The following is a 19,959-nucleotide window of genomic DNA, read 5'->3' as shown; positions in this document are numbered from 1 at the left end:
AAAAATAAGGTGGATAGTAAAGATTTAAAACTTTTGAACCAGGGGGCAAAGGCAAGTAAGAGTCAGTGCTCTATTGCAGCTCTGCACATTTCTCTCTCCAACCGTGCCAGTCAGTGGAAATTTTAAAGAAACATGAAACCACCAAGTCCTAAAAAAAGAACGCAGTCACACATCAAGATAAGGGACCAACACGTGCGCTTCTCTCAAGATGCGAAGATCAGAAGATAACAAACTACTTCACTTCTTGGAAACTGTGTTCTGGTAAACTTAAGACCCGCAGCGCATCAGAGATGACTATCTATCTATCTATAGTTACATAAATACATACTTCAGCATGCGCTGGGACACGTCATCAGTGATGTTGACTGGGGTCGTAAGGTGTTTCGGGTCTGTCATACATCATACACCCTCGCCCAGTAGACCCAGCCGAGGCCGATTAAGATCCTGACCCGCGTCCCGGAAGCAGCCGCTCACGGATCAGCCTTCCTACTCTGTCTGCAACGTTCCCGGCGGATGGGTTGATCATGCCCAATCCGCTGCAATAGAGCTAGTGCTACACCGCAGCATTGAAAGACCCTTCGGTGCATGGAGGGCTAAGGCTCTGTGGGTTAATCCAGGCCGCGCTCCTCCTTCGTCTCACCAGACCCTCCCAAAAGCAATCCTACTATGCCGCACCATGGACAAAGAGGATGCCTCAAGGAGGCCTGTGCGCTGCATGTTATTCGGCTGCGCCGAGCACCTCGCTCTAGCCTGAAGGACCCCAGGCTGCGCTGATGTTTACACAGATTTTCGGGAGGCTAATCCGTAGCATTTGTGGATTTCTCCCTCACGAGAGAGCCAGGCTGGGGTGCTAAACCCATCCCGTACCGGATTGCCGTCTCTCCGACCGTCAACTGTCTCTCCAGCTTGTCACCAATCTATACCTGGTTGTCACCTAGTCTATTCCTAAGTGTCACTGGTCAGAGAACCCAGGACTCTATAGTTACATAAATACATACTTCAGCATGCGCTGGGACGCGTCATCAGTGATGTTGACTGGGGTCGTAAGGTGTTTCGGGTCTGTCATACATCATACACCCTCGCCCAGTAGACCCAGCCGAGGCCGATTAAGACCCCGACCCGCGTCCCGGAAGCAGCCGCTCACGGATCAGCCTTCCTACTCTGTCTGCAACGTTGCCTGCGGACGGGTTGATCATGCCCAATCCGCTGCAATAGAGCTAGTGCTACACCGCAGCATTGAAAGACCCTTCGGTGGATGGAGGGCTAAGGCTCTGTGGGTTAATCCAGGCCGCGCTCCTCCTTCGTCTCACCAGACCCTCCCAAAAGCAATCCTACTATGCCGCACCATAGACAAAGAGGATGCCTCAAGGAGGCCTGTGCGCTGCACGTCATTCGGCTGCGCCGAGTACCTCGCTCTAGCCTGAAGGACCCCAGGCCGCGATGTGTATATCTACCTTATACACATCCCTGTGGTTGACACATTTTCACATAAACATGTTTATCAAAACAACTTCATAGACCAACACCAATACTACTATTACGGTTACATGTGGCTGCAGAATAGGTGAACCCAGGTGCAGACAGATGAGGAGACAGGGATAAGCAATAAGAGCACAGGGAAGATGGGCTGCAGGGTAGGGAAGGGAGCGCTTCAGCTGGTAGCTGAGAGCCAGGAGCTGAGGCTGGGGACAGTTAGGGGCTGAGGAAGCAGGTTTGGAGTGGGATCCGAGGGGACTGAGTAATGCAGAGTTCCAGGTCAGAGAAGCAGGACTGCCCCCAGTCAGATGGACCAAGAAAAGATGACATAATACACTTTATTTGTATAGCACCTTTCAAAATGAATGTTAAAAATGCTTCATAAGATACAGATGAAGAATGTGACCCTATGGGTAGGGTGACTATTTGGTAGGTTTGAATTACGTATAGTAGTGATGCGCGGGCCGCAGTTATAACCGCGCTGACCGCGGATATCCCGCCCCGCGGGCGGGCAGGATCATAAAAATAAACATTCTGATTAATAGCGGATGGGTGAGCGGGCGGTTGAAACGATGTAGCCTATCATTAATGAGGAACAATAATATTAATTACGTTCTCTAGTCTATGAATGTATTTTAAGCTACATTTTTCGTCAGGCACATTCTTAGTCGCCTATTGTAGGTCCCCCAAAGGACCCACGGGCGTAAACACAACAAGAGCCATGTGCTAGGTCGCTACACTCCACTTTTCGTCCATATAAGGTCAATGATGTCCCCCCTTTAAAAAGGAATCTCCGCTGAAGACGTGTTTATTTAGAGTCTTGGACTGCAGCGATCGCACCAACGGCAGCAGAAACCGTAAGTTTGCTCCTTTTATAGCGTTTATATCGTCGGGTGCATGGCGGGCGCGGCTCTATAAATAGTATGAAATAATTTGCGCGGATTTATGGCGGGCGGACGGTTCATACATACACGCGGAATAGGATGGCATAAAAGCTCAAACGCGCATCTCTAACGCATAGGCATCTCACGCACTATGCATGCTCTATTCCTAGGCTCGCCCGCTGTGCGGGCTCGCTAGCTCAGCCGCTGCCCTGCAGCTCACCGAGTTGGCCCTGCTTGCCCGCTGCGCGGCCTTGCCTGCAACTCGGCTGCCTGGTGGCCTCGCCTGCCCTATTGCCGTGTGTGTGTGTGTCATCATCAGTGATGTCACAATGCCTGTGTGTGTGTGTGTGTGTGTGTGTGTGTGTCAGTGGGACAAAAAGTGAAACAGCGAACAGAGCCCACATTGCCTAATTATAGATATAGATAGATAGATAGATACATTAATTAAATGATTGTTTCATTGCAGACGAGCAGACAGGGAGACATGTTAATTGCTGAATATGCTGCTGCTTTTTCCCTCTTTTCCTTTCTTATCAATGTTCCCAGGGCTCAATGCTCTCAGGGTTCAATACCACTGTTTCCTCTATAGGCATTCGCACAATAGCACCTTGGCACATCCTTGAGTCACTATGAAGGTACAGAAAAAGAAATAGAAAATACATAGAGTAATATATATTAGTCAATAATTTAGAGACCCCCCCAAATTTCACAAGTCATGTTTTCAGGGGGTCTACTATTTCTTTAAGGGGAGCCAAAGCCCCCCCAGCTCCCCCGTAGTTCGCACCCTGCTTGTGAACCAGAGATTTAAAAAGAACCTAGTGTCTATTCCCTTTGTGACATAAGCATTATAACAAAAACATCATAAAAATATATATCCCAGGGACATGAAACTGCCTGAAATCAAGTCTTATGCTGGCAGCTAGGGTACGTCTCCGGTCGATCTCCAGTTTCAGGTTACCGTTATTTGGTGGACCCCAGGTAGGTAAAGGAGCTCACAAACACTTCTTCCTGGACAATGCGTAACGGGGGCCAGCTAACCTTTAGGCCCAGTTTGCTGGCCGCCTCCTGGTAAATCACAGGGCATTTTCTAGTTGGCCTAGTAGCACAGAATAGTGTGATATCATCTGCATACTCCAGGTCTGTGAGAAGATGGCTGCCTAGATACCCAGGGAATGCGAGCACAGACTCTGTCCATCAGGAAATCAATGATGCATAATGAAGATACTAAACTACCCATTTACAACACATGAGTTCTTTCCGTCCTTTATGGAGCAGAAACATGGCCTCTCCATAAGACCTTGGCTGACAGATTTGCACTCAAGTCATGAGTCAAGTCCCAAGTCAAGTCTTAACTCAAGACCAAGTCCTACACTTTGGGGTTTGAGTCATAATGTGGTCTTCACCAAATATAATGCAATTTTAACAACAGAGTAGTAACATAATACATTTACACAAATCATGCATGCTTTTTAAGTTTTTAAAACAAGGTGATGACATTCCACTTTAGTTCATACTTCCATCCTTTTATGTCAATGAAATAAAAAGATGGATGTAAAAAAAAGTACAGTGTAGCAGTGTGCCACAGCTAGGTTCAGTTACTCACCTGCTATGGAGGAATAAGCTCTGGGTGTGTGTGTGTGTGTGTGTGTGTGTGTGTGTGTGCGTGTGTGTGCGCGTGTGTGTGTGTGTCTGTGTGTGTGTGTGTGTGTGCGTGTGTGTGTGTGTGTGTGTCTGTGTGTGTGTGTGTGTGTGTGTGTGTGTGTGTGTGTGCGTGTGCGTGTGTGTGTGTGTGTGTGTGTGTCTGTGTGTCTGTGTCCTAAAACAAGAACCCAGTCACACATCAAGATAAACATCAAGATAAGGGAGACCACCAGGCCTCTCAAGATGTGATGATCTGAAGATAACTCCTCCACTTCTTGGAAACCGTTTTCAGCTGAACTGAGAAAAACACATGAACACAGCATAGATGACACACCACTGTGGTTTACACATTTTCAGGTAAACACTTTTTTCAAAAGAACTTTTTAGGCCAACACCAATACTATGGGTAGAGGGGCTTAATTATTATTTAATTCATTATATGATTTTCTCGTCATTGCAGACGAGTAGACAGGGAGACAGATGTTATTTGCAGAATATGCAGCTGGCATTTTCCTCATGGAAAAGAGAAAGGCCCATGTTTATCTGAGTGGAGTAAGTAAGGGTTAATGCTTGACGAGGTGTCCATTATCACTTTTTAAGGGACGACGCAGAGGTGTGAACCGGTCCGAGGCGCAGCCAAGGACCGGTTGCCTCCGCGAAGTCCCTTGGCTTAAAAAGTGATAATGGACACCTCGAAGGGCATTAACCCGCTTATACCATGGTCACTTGCCAAAGAAACAAAACAAGACCATTCATTTATATTTTCATGCATTTTGCAATCAAAATATAGTTTTCATAACCTTGAATATGAGTTGAGAACCGGCGAGACAAAATAGTCCCCTCGAGATTAAGCTATCATTGGATAAAATGGCTGCTTAGTTTCTTCACCTGGCACAATTCTAGAATCAAGCTAACTAATAATTTCGCCAATCGTAGCCTATGTAACAACATACAAAATAAAACGGCAATGTCTAAGAATGCAACGCTATGTAACTGGGTCGTTTAAACTCGCATTCCAGGGAATTGCGTTAACGTCTGCGGGGTCTTATAAGACGTAAATGGCGCGAGGCAGAGTGAAAACTATCTGCTTTCAGTATGTTGGAGTCCAGGTATGTTTTGTACAAGGACGTCTCTCAGTGTGTTGCTGTTAACTCCCCATTTCGTTGTTTTCTTTTTGTTGATCTCGTCTTTTTCCTCTTGATTTGTATCAGCTCACGCGCGCGTTAATGGCTCAGAGCCGGCTTCTGTCAGGAGAGGGAATCTCCGAAACGAAAATCAAAATGGTAAATAAGAGTTATTTTTGATAAACTGAGCACACAGGGGTGATTTAAATACTTACTTTGACCGACTCCATTTTTTTCTCAACTTCCAAAAGTGTCATATTAACCCTTAAAGGGATAGTTCAGTTTGTTTGAAGTGGGGTCCTATCAGCTAGTGAGATACACTAACTTAACACATTCACTGCCAGCCGTTTTTTTTTTTTTACTGTAGGTAGCTTCTGCCAGAGGGTTTTTTTGAGGATTCTGGCTCATTTTACAAGAGCCGATGATTATTTTCTGCTTGGACTTTGTGAACACAAAGTTCACAAAAGTATTAATAGAATGTGTGCTTTCTCTGTCTAAAAGAGTTAGTTTGTAGAGTTAGTAGTTATGTAGATATTAGCCGTTGAGTACAGCATGGTTTCAGCGTCTGAGACTGAAAGCTGAGATAATCGCAGTTTTGTGAAATTCAATCAAACAGGCAGAACAGTCACTTTAACCATTTATTTTTGGCATCAGTGAGAGATCAGACATCTAAACAATATAGTTCTGAACGCCCTCTCCTTCAAACTCCTCCCTCCGTGGGCGTGTCTGGTGGCTTTCAGCAGCGTTTGTCACAAGCAGTTTCTACTGCCTGTCTGAGCAGTGAGCAGCCTCCCTCCCTGGGAGTGTGGATGGGGCTCACTCGTTTCTTGGGTTTGAGAGCTTTGATGAAGCTTTGTGCGATTCTAGGCTTTATGCTGCGTGTTTCAAAGTGTGTTTTCCACCCAGTCTATTTTTGGAACCCCCCACCGTTGTGTGCCCGTGTGCTCCAGCGTGAAAGCGTTTTCGCCTACAGTATGAGAATGAGGCTCGTTCGTTTCTGGGTTTTCGGTTGAGAAACCCCAAGAAACGGGGTTTCTTTTGCGATTCTGGTCTTATTTATGCTGCGTGTTTCAAAGTGTGTTGCACCCATAATCTATTATGCAAATTTGCAATCCCCCACCGCCAACAATCAGCGCGAAAGCGAAAGCGTTTTCGCCAATCCATTTTACAGTAGGAGAATGGTTTCATCGCGCGTTCCCCTGCAGTTTTGGCTCGACTTTTTCTAGAATGGAGAGCACTGTCGCCACTTAGTGGGTCGGTGGAATGGGTTGTACACGTTCGGTGGCTCCAATATTGTTATAGGAGACGTGGGGGGCGTTGATCCACGTCCCACCGTCAATTTTTTTTTTTTTTTTTTTGACGACTTGACTCGTCAATGGCAGTCAACCGTTGGATTTTTTTTGACGAGTCAACTCGCCATTGGCAGTGAACGTGTTAATTAGGTACAGTGTTCAGGAGTGAGTGCGCATTGTGGAACGAGACCGCGCACTCAGCGCAGCAGCCAAACCAGCCTTTTCTCTGTAAGTACGGGGGGTCAACAACTAAAACGTAATTTAGCCACCTAAAACACCTAAAACAACGCCCACCTAAACAAATCGACATCCGTGTACATGCACGCTCTATTTTGACAATTTTCAGCGCTTTACTTTTCCGCAAAACAGCAGTTTCATTCGGCACTGCTTTTTCTCCCAACCGTACAACTACCGTATTCCTCCGCTAAAAGCCAGCACAGAGCACAGAGCCGCGGTTTACAAAACAGGAAGGCTTAGAAGAGAGATAAAACACTGACTTACTTTAGAGACAACAAGTCACCTGGCCTCTCTGGTCTGGGACGTTTTCCACAATTTATCCTGGGAATGGTGAAAAAGGTCTGCAGCCAGGGCACCCAGGCATTTAGACAGGAGGCGCATCTCTCTGCCTGTTCACTTCACTCTCTGCAAAAGTTCCTCTTCTGTATTCTCTCTGGTTCATAATTGTATCCTCTTGTCACCAAGGTGAATGGCATATCATCCTCGCTATCAAAATCACTCATATTTTTGTCCGTGTATTCTATTTGTTGTGTCTTCAAACCGGGAGAAATAAAATAGCCTACCCCCAAATAACTGCGGAGTAATCCAGTGCTGCGGCTGTGTGCAGGCTTTGAGCGGAGGAATACGGGTACGGTTGGGAGAAAAAGCAGTGCCGAATGAAACTGCTGTTTTGCGGAAAAGTAAAGCGCTGAAAATTGTCAAAATAGAGCGTGCATGTACACGGATATCGATTTGTTTAGGTGGGCGTTGTTTTAGGTGGCTAAATTACGTTTTTTTGTTTAGTTGTTGACCCCCAGGACTTAGAGAGAAAAAGCTGGTGATGCTGCTGCTCTGGGTGCCGGATCTCGTTCGACGCTGCGCCCCGCTTCAAGAACACTGTACCTAATTAAGTTAGTGTATCTGACTAGCTGATAGGACCCCACTTCAAACAAGCCGAACTATCCCTTTAACGGGGGTATAGAGCTCAAACTGCTCTCTTGATAACACTGTTGAAACTATGGTGCATTGATATGGATGGTGAACAGACCATTTGGCTGAACAACTTTACCAACTGTACATTATCACTTTTTAATGGACACCCTGCAGCCAATCAGAATCGAGTATTCACCCAGACCATGGTATAAGACAGATATAATCTAGCCTGGCTCCAGATATAATAGATATGATCCAGATATAATCAGTTTACCCTCAGTAAATCAGTCCACTGACCACAGCTACACCAAAGTGCCGACACTGACCCTGAACCCGGCCCCTCCGGCATGCAGTCTGGACCCAACCGTTCCAATGACCAGACAGGGGATGACAGCCTGCAGTCTGGGCCTGTTGGAGGCACAGGTAAATACTCACTACAGCATGGCTGTACAGGTGAAGTCACACGGATGGAAACAGGGCTTCCAGATATGGACATATTTAAAAGGGTGGCGGAGTTGGTTCGTGGAGCACTTTGAGCGCTCTGTCGTATATTTCAGGAGTGGAAAGTGGGGGTCCACGAAGAGGGTCCATGTCTATGTTCCCCGGGTTCTATGTTCCCCGGGTTCTATGTTCCCCGCTCCTGCTAAAAAGGGTTCTATGTTCCCCGGGTCTTATGTTCCCCGCTCCCGAAAAAGGGTCCTATGTTTCCTGGGTCCTATGTTCCCCGCACCCGAAAAAGGGTCCTATGTTCCCCGCCCGTATGCGTAAAGTCGGCGAGTGCAAACTGCAGGGCCATAACAGCAATATACATTGAGAACGACAAATCCCCCCCAATATTTCAGCCTGATAAAATGTGTCCCTCCCCCCAATAAATTGATGTAAAAAAAATAAGAAAACAGATTTACTGCGCGATACTGTTCATGGCGCTCCTAGGGGAGAGCAGAGCAATGAACTAACCATTCTACTAACATGGAAATTGATGTAATGGGTATATATACCACTCCCATAACATGTGTGGGTGTCGAGTCATAGTCTACCGGTATTTTTAATTTGTCTTTATTGAATGTTTCAAAACTGTATGTTTGAATAAGAATAGGCAAATTATTATTTCCACCCACCACTCATTTAATTTGGTTAATTAGTTACTTTCATGTAAAAAGTTTGGAAGGAACAAGCTGCATCCTGGTAGAAATATGCAAATGCATTTGTCCAATGTGCTCCAATGACATTAGCTAGTCAACAACTAACAAATCAACACAAGGTAGCAGTTTAAACTTTACATATCAATAAGGATAGAACAATAGCCATCAAGAAAAGCACAGCAGCTCACATGAATGAACTGCCCCTAATCAGACACACAGACTGGTGCGCATTTTCCAACATAACTAACAAGACCAACATCAGGACATCCAAACAAGTTCTGACAGAGAGCAATGTCATTGTCATTTGTCGTTCTCAATCTATATTGCCGTTATGGCCCTGCAGTTTGCACTCGCCGACTTTACGCATACGAGCGGGGAACATAGGACCCGGGGAACATAGGACCCTTTTTCGGGAGCAGGGAACATAGGACCCAGGGAACATAGGACCCTTTTTTGGGAGCGGGGAACATAGGACCCGGGGAACATATAACCCTTTTTAGCAGGAGCGGGGAACATAGAACCCGGGGAACATAGAACCCGGGGAACATAGGCATGACCCCCATGAAGACCGGGGGCCGGTTTCACAAAGATAGACTTTGACTATGGCTTAGATATAGGCTAACAAATACCTCTTTAAGATGCATAATCACCTCCACAGGGTGAGTGAATCACTACACATGTAATCTCTGGAGACAGACTTTCGACTTGCATCGAAAATCTGTAGCAAGTTGCTACTTGCTACTAGCAACGAGTTGTTATTGGTGTTTCAAAGCGACGGACGGATTTGAGAGTGACACCCAGGGAGCGGAAAATAACTGCATTAATGGAAAGAGCCGGTCGGTTGGAGCCAATGGCAGAGCTTGCAAGGAGCGGAACGGGATTTCTCAGACACAGGAAAACAAAAGAAAAACAAACAAACAAACAAACAAAAACACATGATCAACATTCAGTATCAAGTCGTGCTACCAGTCGCGTAAGGTGCTTATATGCTTATTAGAGGTATTGTGCCCGGGATCCCACACAGGGGATCCATGGGGAACCAGTCTGGTGAATCACCCGTCGCCCCCAACCTCAACGAGGTAGGTTAGAAACGGGTCCCAGATGGCAGAGAATTTCTTAAGTGAGTCGGTCCTCAGGAACCTAAGTCTCTCCATCCGTATAACAGAGGTCATATCCATCAGCCACAATTGGAAAGAGGGTGAAGAGGGGGACTTCCATTCCTTCAGGATTAGTTTCTTGGCAACAGTTGTCCCTTGTGTCAGAGACTGTTGCACAGCTGTAGGGAAGTTCAGAGAAGACTCCGAGCAGCCAAAGATGGCGAGTTCCGACCGCGCCTCTTGAGTTCCTGTTGCACCACATTGAAACGGGGCTGCCCCCAGAGGTTAGAGATTGTTTTTTATTTATTTTTACCGATGGGTTCCCAGATTGCTACACATGTGGGTGATTGATTGAGGAGGGCATCCTGATTGGCCCCAAGCTATATAAGCCGCAATCCCCCGCCCCTTTGGTTAGCCTTGATTTGAACAGTTTTGGGGCCCTATAATCATACAGGCGCTATCGTTTGCGCCTCTTACGCCATCTTCCCTGCGTCTTAAGCTATGGTCTGCCTCCACCATCCAGTTTTGTGCTGGAATCTAAGTGCAGACAGAGGTGTAGGCGTGTCCCACGCGTGTCCGTGCTAAATACTGGCCTTTTACTTAGCCTATCATCTGCCTCCCGCAAGTGTCATTTTGCACTCTGGCGAAGATACCATCGCCATGTTCTGAACGTAAACACAGGTTTGGGCATCACCCATGCCAAAACAGGCGTTTCGGCGCAAAATGTTAGGAAAAATGTCTTTGCATGCATCCAATTTTAAGACCACCTAATAGCAGGTCTTAGCGCTAAAAACCCCACTGCGCCTGAGCGCCCGCAGTATTCTCCACGCAGTGCAGGAAATCCTTGCTTGGATACATTACGCACATCATGGATGTCCCCCTCTCTCTCCAACACCTCGCGGGCACACACTCTTCCCTCCTCAGAATGCCAGTTGATTTTCAACTATAGCCTACATTGCAGAAAAAACACACACCTTGATTTAAAAATAAGAATTTGTTTGTCATGGTTTTATTACGCTACATAATTCCCGACCATACAGGTCTGTGGTGTTAGGTGTATAACAGTAGATTACTTTAGGTAGGAGAAAAGGTAGGAGAAAATAAAAAGCAAATGCTGATTTTTTTTCAACCATTAGGCTACGTTTAATAGCACCGCAATAGCCCTCTCCACTTCCCTCGTTGGGGAGTGAGACAGAGAAAGAGAGACACGGGGCATTCTGTCAGTCTATAACGTTACTAACCAGCTCAACTTAACTGCCTCATCTCCTACTAATAGCCAGTAACCTAGGCCTACTGCAAATGTTAACTATGTTGAAAATTCGATGTCTGGTTTTGTCACGAGTAGGCCTACAGCTGAAGTCCCTCTCGCCATCAAGCAGACAGTGACGGAAGCATGTGTCTTTATGTCAAGAGGAAAAATAGTTACTCACAATTCTCTCATGAAATATTGGACTAAATTGTTCGGATTCAATGTATATACATTAAAATGAATAAAAAATAGCTGATAAAGAAAATGTGTGCTGGTGGATGGAAATTCAACTTCAAATAGAGTGGCATCACTCAGCACGGCTCTCAGTACGCTGCATATTTACGCACGCAGTAGCCCCGCAGCAGAGCTGCAGGAGAGATAGCCCGAAAAGGAATAAGCATACATCTATAACAACATACTGTAGTATGAAAGCTGAAAAACATTTATGGCAGTAACACACATACATACCATTCCCATTGTATTTGAGCCGTGGCAGCATTAATTGCACACTTTTTTATAATGTCCTATAGGTCTAATACTTCGGTAACCCTTTATTTTACAGGTACCCTAGTTACATATGAACTATTTGTAATTACACATGAACACCAAATGTAATTACACAGTAATTACCAATAGTTCTAAATTACGTTCATATGTAGTTACATTGTAACAGACCTGTAAAATGGAGTGAGTCTGTTCAACTGTAGTTCATATGTAGTTACATTGTAACAGACCTGTAAAATGGAGTGAGTCTGTTCAACTGTAGTTCATATGTAGTTACATTGTAACAGACCTGTAAAATGGAGTGTCTGTTCAACTGTAGTTCATATGTAGTTACATTGTAACAGACCTGTAAAGTGGAGTGAGACCGTTCAACTGTAGTTCATATGTAGTTACATGGTACCGTACCTGTAAAGTGGAGTGAGACCGTTCAACTGCAGTCACACTGCAGAAATGCATTCACATTAATCAATATTGCCTGTCTTTCAAGCTACAACTAACAAAGTATCAACATTTTCCCCCAAGTCTATGCTTATAATAACAAAGCTAGGAAGTGACAACTACATCTGACTGACATACAGTTATCCTCCCAAACTCCACTACGAAAGTTGGAAAGCCCTCGTGGCTGAGTGGTTAAAGCTGCCTGCTTTGCAATCTGAAGTTGGTTCGAATCCACCACTGGCTTTTAGCAATCTCTGTCCCAGGCCAGAGCCTCTTTACAGGTCCGGTGCCATGTAACTACATATGAACTACAGTTAAATAGACTCACTCCACTTTACAGGTCTGTTACCATGTAACTACATATGAACTACAGTTAAATAGACTCACTCCACACTCCAGGAAAAGTGGCAGCAATGGGTCGTGGCTGGGCAAGTCTCAAGGCTTTGAGCTATTATGACATCACAATTGCTCGAGTGACATCAGTGATGGCATCACAATTGCTGACTGACTGATGACATCACAAATACAACCTAATTGCCATAGGTAATTAAGGCAATTAGGCTATACACGGGGCCAGAATTCAACGTTTTGATGCACTGTGGGCTCAATTTTTGACCGATCAAAAATCTGTTTTGATACTTTTGTGTAGGACAGTCTAACGATGCAGATGCTGAAGTTTGGTGTCGTTTGAAGAAAGAATGTGGGAGGAGTAGGGTTTAAATCGTTTTTGCAGTTTTGCGGTCTTTAGACTTCATAATTGGCCATAGGTTGCATTGTACAAAAGTTTCTCCTCATTTGGGCGCACATTTCGGTGAAAGTTGCAAAGCCGTAGCACGTATGCCTGATTTTTTATGAATTCTCAAAGTTTTAAACTTTAGACAGTCGCTGTAGTGCCACCGTTAGGACTATTGGCCCCAAATTTGTGTCAAAGACGTTTGGCATGGGACTGGACCTTTGTGCAAAGTTTGGTTAGTTTTCATCCATGGGAAGTCAAACTTCCCGGGAGAAGAAAAATAATACAGGCAAATACAATAAGTGGCCCTGCCGCTTCGCTGGCCCGGCCACTAATAAACAGCTCATTTGAGGAAATATTTCATTTTCCTACAGTACACATTATGGGTTATCAAGGTTATGTTAGATTCTGCTAATATAAGCAACATGTAATATAGCCTTTTGCTTAGGCTACTTATGTGCTTATGTGTGCACACTATGCTTTCTCCCTCTTTCTCTCTTTTGCAACTGCCTCTCTCCCTCTCCCTCTCTGCTCATAACATGTAAAGGGTCACTCCTCTCCTCCCAGTGAGAAGCTGACCAAGGCAGATGGGAGGAGTCTAGTTTAGATTGTACTTATATGACAGTACAGCTCACTATTATATATGATATGATATGATATTATAATATATATCATAATACTGTATAATGTGATGTTATCTCTGTTTTCCACTCTGCTAATCTGTCTCCTTTATCTCTGTCTGATATCTGTACTGACAGGAAGCTGCTAGCAGAAACCACCTGACTTCCTGTTTATGACCTACTTTGGGGGTACTCTAGTACCACGTGAAACCCTCATTGTGTGCAAACATTCTGATGAGATACTTCCACTGTACATTGTACTCAGTATACCTGTAACTGTATCTCTGCATTGGAAAGCAAATGTGTTGTTGAAATGCTTTTCTCTTGATTCTGTACAAATGTATATTATGATTTGTCATGTGGATATTGTAAATATAATAGTGTCTTATAAGCCTATTTGGGCTGGACACCTTAAACAAAAAACAAACAAACAAAAAGTTTCCTGAAAACTTTTCGTGGACCCCCTTGCAAAGTACCACGGACCCCTGGGGGTCCCCGGACCCCCATTTGAGAACTACTGCCTTAAGGTGCCAACCAATCAATCAATCAATCAATCAATCAATCCATGCTTCATTTCTGCTCTAAGGTCACAAGAGCCCTTTTCCCACATGCGCTTTGTACCGCAAAATGACCGGAACGTGGTCTAATGCATGTATGTGAGAAAGGCGCCGTGCCGGTATAAGCGCGACCCCGTCGTCCCCGACATTTCACCACTTTCGACCCAGTCAGAAGACCGGTATGCGCTTTAGCGGATACTAGTGAGAAACGGGTGCAGTCATTTTCCGCGACACTCTCATGGGCGAGGTGTACACACGTTGCTTAATGTTCCAGCGGGCATAATCTAATCATTCGCGCACATTAAAGCAAACTGGCGAAATTATCTTGTGATAATAAGAGCAGTAGCCTATGTCAGCTTTATGTGTGGGTGTGCTGATTTTCCCCTCTCCTCTCTGCTCGCTCTCTGGCCACAGTCCGTCCTCCTCCTTCAGTCACAGTATTTTGCTTACGTTGCCGACAGCGAAGGCAAGCCCGGACACATCAAACGAAGCCAGTCTGTAAAAACTGCTTCAACGCGACGCAGGTGAACGGAGCAAACTTATTTCACCATTCAGAGTTTTGCCAACACGTCACTCCCCACTCGCTCTGCAGTGCCGCCCCCCCCCCCCCCGGGTCCATGTGTGTTTGTTGTTTTTTTCTGACTGGCCTCAGTGGTCTGCAGCACAGACCCCAGGCCACTCTCCTCCGCCCCCCGCCCCCCGCACCCCACCCCACCCCACCCCCCAACATACCGGCTATTTGACGACTAGATTCTCACTTGCGAACGCTGAGGTGTGAAGGGAAATTCAGGGAAATGTCCGATATTGACTTACAGGTAATTTTCCAGTACGCATGTGGGAAAAGGGCTAAGGAAACCTGTTGTCTCTACCATAGGGCCCTAACAGCTGGTTGATACACTGACTGTTCACCTGCACCACACTGTGTGTGTGCATGTGTTCTCTGTGTGTGCAGGATGATGAAGTCGTGCCATTTTAAAATGATTTAGTAGACCTGTCGGCCTCTTAAGCTTTTCTTTTTACCAATATAAAATGGCGGTGTTCTGTGGTGCGGCGTCCCACACAAACAGTAGGCCTATTAGTAAATTAACACAATCCATCAATTTAGCAGGCAAACGCCACCCGACTGATGATGTCATCATACCCACTCAGGGCTTAAAATTGCGGGTTGTGGGTATCGCACATATTTTCGGCAATTCCTGCACATTTGGAATTTATAATGTGGGCCGGCGTTCGCAGGCCGATGTCTAGCCTATGTTAAGCCGACGGTGCGGAACGTTGCTGAATACAGACGACTGGTCGGACGCATCACACAGTGCGGACCCTTAGCTGTTGTGGCTAGCAAACGTTAGCTCAGGCAGTGGTGTCCTCCCCGCCCGGCAAGCAAACAGCTTGTTTATTATTATTATTACTCCCCCCCTCCATTTTCTCCCCAAATGTACTGGGTGAATTCCGACCTGCTGCCCCACCCTCTGCCGATCTGGGGAGAGCCGTAGACTAGCACCATGCTTCCTCCGATACATGCAGTTGCCAGCCGCTTCTTTTCACGTGAAAGCGGGGAGCTTCACCGGCGGGACGTAGCACGTTGGAGGATCACGCTATTCCCACCAGTTCCCTTCTGCTCCTAACAGGCACCCCGACCGACCAGAGGAGGCGCTACTGCAGCGAGCAGGACACATACCCTCATTCCGGCTTCCCACCCGCAGACACAGCCAATCGTGCCTGTATGGACGCCCGAGGTAACACGGGGGCGTGAACCTGCGACCCTCGTGTTGGTAGGCAGGGAATCTACTATACAATACCCGGACGCCCAGAAACCGCTTGTTGTGACCAAACATCTCCGCATTCAAAGCACTTCATAGTCCCAGAGCTGGCCTAATACTGTACATAAAACCCTCATGCTTTACCTGAAATTAAACGTCCAGGGTTGGGGTGGGCGATGGCTCCAAAAACAAGCGGCTACATGTGATATTGACTGATGCTCTGTTTGGTCATGTATCATAGTGTAGTTAGCTAATCTAGTTAGCTCTACTTTGGACCAAACAGGCACTTGAGTTGAGCTATAGGCGAGCTAGCTGCTAGACAGGGCCATGATCTGTTTGGAGACCAATAATAAGGAAAACAAATGTGGACATTTACATAAAAGCATCAGTCAACATCAGATAATGTCTTTTCTGTAATCTGGTGGAAGCATTTTCAATAAAAAGTGAAACCACACAGATATTTATAGTGGGACTTTCCATGGCTGCCATTCACTTCAATAGAACGGTCCCCAATGCAACATTCAACAGGTTTAGTTGCCAGTAAAATGACAGTAAGAAAGGCAGATGTACAGTAGTGAGCAAAGATGGATGATTTAATATCCCATAGCTCTGACCTAACCACATCTAACTGACATCACTATTGTGAACACAAAACAAAGAACACTTCTGATATTATGAATGTTTTAGTAAAGTGTATCACTCAATACAAAAAATAAAGGCCTTGATGGAACTGAAAGGCAATATGGCTGCAGATGAAACACAATGACAAAAGCCATAGTAATTTAGACTCAGTTAAGAACTTTTTTTAAATACAAAAAAGTGAAATTATTACCGGTTATCGGACATGATAAGGAGATATTTATTGCTTATCGTATCGGCTGAAAAAATCTCCCGGAAAGTCTATAAATCCCCATCCTCCCCCAGGTCTATAAATCCCCCCTATCTGAAGAACATAAGGGGGGAATCCCCCCCCCCCAGTTTGCATGCCCCACAATCTTCAAGTGTGCAGAGCGATGTCGTCATCATCAAGTGGTGGCCAGTAGCGGGTGGGCCAGTGGTGACTGATGTCATAGACATTCTGACATTATCAGTGATGTCATAGACATTGCGACATCATCAGTGATGACTGGCTATGTCATCAGCGATGTCACAATTATGATATAATCAGTGACCAGAGACACTGAAGATGTCATAGACATTGTGACATCATATCATACACTGAGAAATTGCGAAATCATCAGTGATGTCAGAGACTGAATTGTGATGTCATCAGTGACATCATAAATCCTTCTCTGCTGAGGTTATAAATTGTTTATATTCATCCCCCAGACAGTCTGGGAAACTGCATCCACACTGCGTTGCTTCAGCGTAGGATTAGCATATGGTGTGTTCGGGCTGTTACACTGCTATGTGAGGGCTGATGAGCACAACTCCTCTCAAATGCCAGTGTTAACACAGGTGAAGTTATAGCCCATATAACAGACGGGGAGGTTGCCAGCACCACTCCATAGCAGCCTTCTCCAAAACAACTGAAGTCAGTCGACCAGTTCTTCACAGTTCCACAAAGACCTATAGACCGTTTTAATTTGACAACATAAACATTCTAAATTGCCCCTGGCTAACTTCCTCTTAGAGTAAGTCTATGATGCCTAATACAATAGCTGACAGGAAATGAGATAGGTTTCAAACTGTTCCCTAGCAACCAGGAATTCTGTTGCTAGGGAACAGTACGGTTTCAAACTGTTCCCTAGCAACCAGGAATTCTGTTGCTAGGGAACAGTAAGGTTTCAAACTGTTCCCTAGCAACCAGGAATTCTGTTGCTAGGGAACAGTAAGGTTTCAAACTGTTCCCTAGCAACCAGGAATTCTGTTGCTAGGGAACAGTAAGGTTTCAAACTGTTCCCTAGCAACCAGGAATTCTGTTGCTAGGGAACAGTTTGGACTTTTGGTTTATTTCCTGTCAGTTATTCTATTAGCAAAAAATGGAAAAAATGCAACAGGAAGTAAGGCTAGGGCCAATTTAGGTTTATGTTGTCAAGTTGAAACGGTCTATTCAATCAATCAATCAACTTTTATTAGCGGACACATAGCCCATATAGAAAACAGACAAACATAACAGTTAAAAGAAAACAGAAAAGCACAGTAAAAAACTATAAAAGGCACTTATACCGGAATTTCCACATATTTGACTGGTATCTCACGGTACTAAAACCTGGAATAATCAGCAGCATGATAATGGCATTTTGAGAAACATCGACAAATAAACTTGTACATCAAATTTGTCAAGAGCGCCTGGAAAGTATTGACTCCTGGAAAGTATTGACACGCCCACTTTTTCCTCTTCCGCATTAGACGCAATTGTATTTGTTCTTCCGGTGCAGCGCTAATTTCAAAACAAAACGTCACTATGAATGAAGTTGGGCAACATTCAGAATTAAGCTACACTGCGGCCAACTTCAGTTACATGTTCATAGCGTTACTGCTGCGAGGAGCCGATGGCTGTACCCGGTCGGCATTTAACGTTAGTTACAAAAGCACGCCGACAGTGTTTTCTCACTGCCAGTAGCCTAACTACAGTAGGGTTTGACAGTCTGACCGGTCAGCACAGTCCTCGCTGCTCGTTTAATATTTCCAAATAGGCGTTATTCTGATAAACATATTTGGCATGTTACGTTCTCACACTAATTTTTTTTTTTTTTTTGCTTGAAAATAGCTTTTTGGCAAGTCTAAAAATGACTGCGGTAGGCGTACTCTACTTCCGTGTCTAAAACAGAAAGACGATTACAAAATGTGTGCAGAAGCGTCCTTATATGGACAAAGAACAAGGTGAATAAATGTCATCATCATCAGACATTTGATCTGTAATGAAGTTACCCAGATATTTTTGTTTTGTCACAAACAGATAGAGCATGCTCCGACAAATAAAAAGCAGGAAAAGCGAGATCCCTATCCCCTTTTGCTCTACAAATCATAACAACGCTCTTTTTAGCATTGTATTTAACTCATTGAGTGCCAGCCACTTTTGGAGAACGGACGCTCCCAGTGCCAGAGTTTCAGAGCGTTTTCAGTGATTTCTCGAGGCCCACAGAATATTGTGTGATATTACTATGTAAACACCGAACACGCACAAAGAACGATGAGACTCTATTCTATCATCTGCAAAAAAAAGTTTATTGATCCCATTTTCTGTTCTTTAGTTATGAGCCGGAGAAGATAGCTTGATTCATCCAAAAACAGTAATTTTTTCCTAGAAGCTGAGATAATTGGCCTTTTGTGAAATTAAACATTTCAAGCACATCACTGACTCTGAAGCTAATCTTTTCTAATGTAGTCACACCTCAAAAATAATTTCCTTCAATAAAACAGTTTAGGCCAGGGAATTTTGTTTGGCAGAATAATATGTTTAGCTACAACCAGCAGCGCTGGCCCCTGCGTGCGCTGCTGGTTGCAGCTTCTTGCTGGTCTTGATTTGCTGCTGGTGGGCATCGGATATTCTGGCTTGCGTTTGTCAATCCTGTCCTGCTGCCTGGGTCTGTCTGGCCGTTGCGTGCTGCTCTGCGTGCCCCCCCCCCCCCCCGCCCCGCCTCGCCTCGCCTCGCCTGCACACTCCTCCTCCTGTCTGTGGTGGCTCTCTGCTGAGTTTGCTGTGCGCACAGTGAAGGGTGCGCAACATCCCGTTTTTTTACAGCGTTCCGCGTGTGTTTGTCACCGGCAACGATGCTTCCAGTTGAGAATAATAACAACTCCACGGTGTGGATGTGCGGATGTGCTGTCGCAACCGACACGGAGCGGCTCAATTGTGGGAGCAGATTGGCTGCTGCAGGCACAGCTGCAGTAACGTGCTTCAGCATATCGATGCATACGGATGCGATGCGATTTCCGTTTCCATAACGACTTCTTCTTTGTTTTTTCCTTGCCTTTCTGTTATGTGGAGAGCACTGTCGCCACCTAAGGGTTCTGTAAAATAGGTTATAGACCTCCAATAGCTACTATAGTTGTACAGGAGCTGCGGAAGGCTTTGATCGACGTCCCACCGTCAAAAAACGCATTGGACGTCGAAGGACGTCCGTGGCACTCTACGTCACTATTTAATTGGACGTCGAAGGACGTCCATGGCACTCAATGAGTTAACATAACATTTGACCCCACATACAGAACATATATTCAGTAGCTGTTGAAACCCGACACTGCTAGGGTAACAAATTGCCAGATTGTCGGCATACATAAGATGGTTTACCAAGGTGTTACCAATTATACAACCAGTCCTACATAATACAACATATATTTACACCA

The sequence above is a fragment of the Poromitra crassiceps genome, assembly GCF_964638095.1.
Source record: "Poromitra crassiceps genome assembly, chromosome: 5".
NCBI lineage: Eukaryota > Metazoa > Chordata > Actinopteri > Beryciformes > Melamphaidae > Poromitra > Poromitra crassiceps.
The sequence above is the reverse complement of the archived record's forward strand: the minus strand, read 5'-3'. Positions refer to the sequence as shown.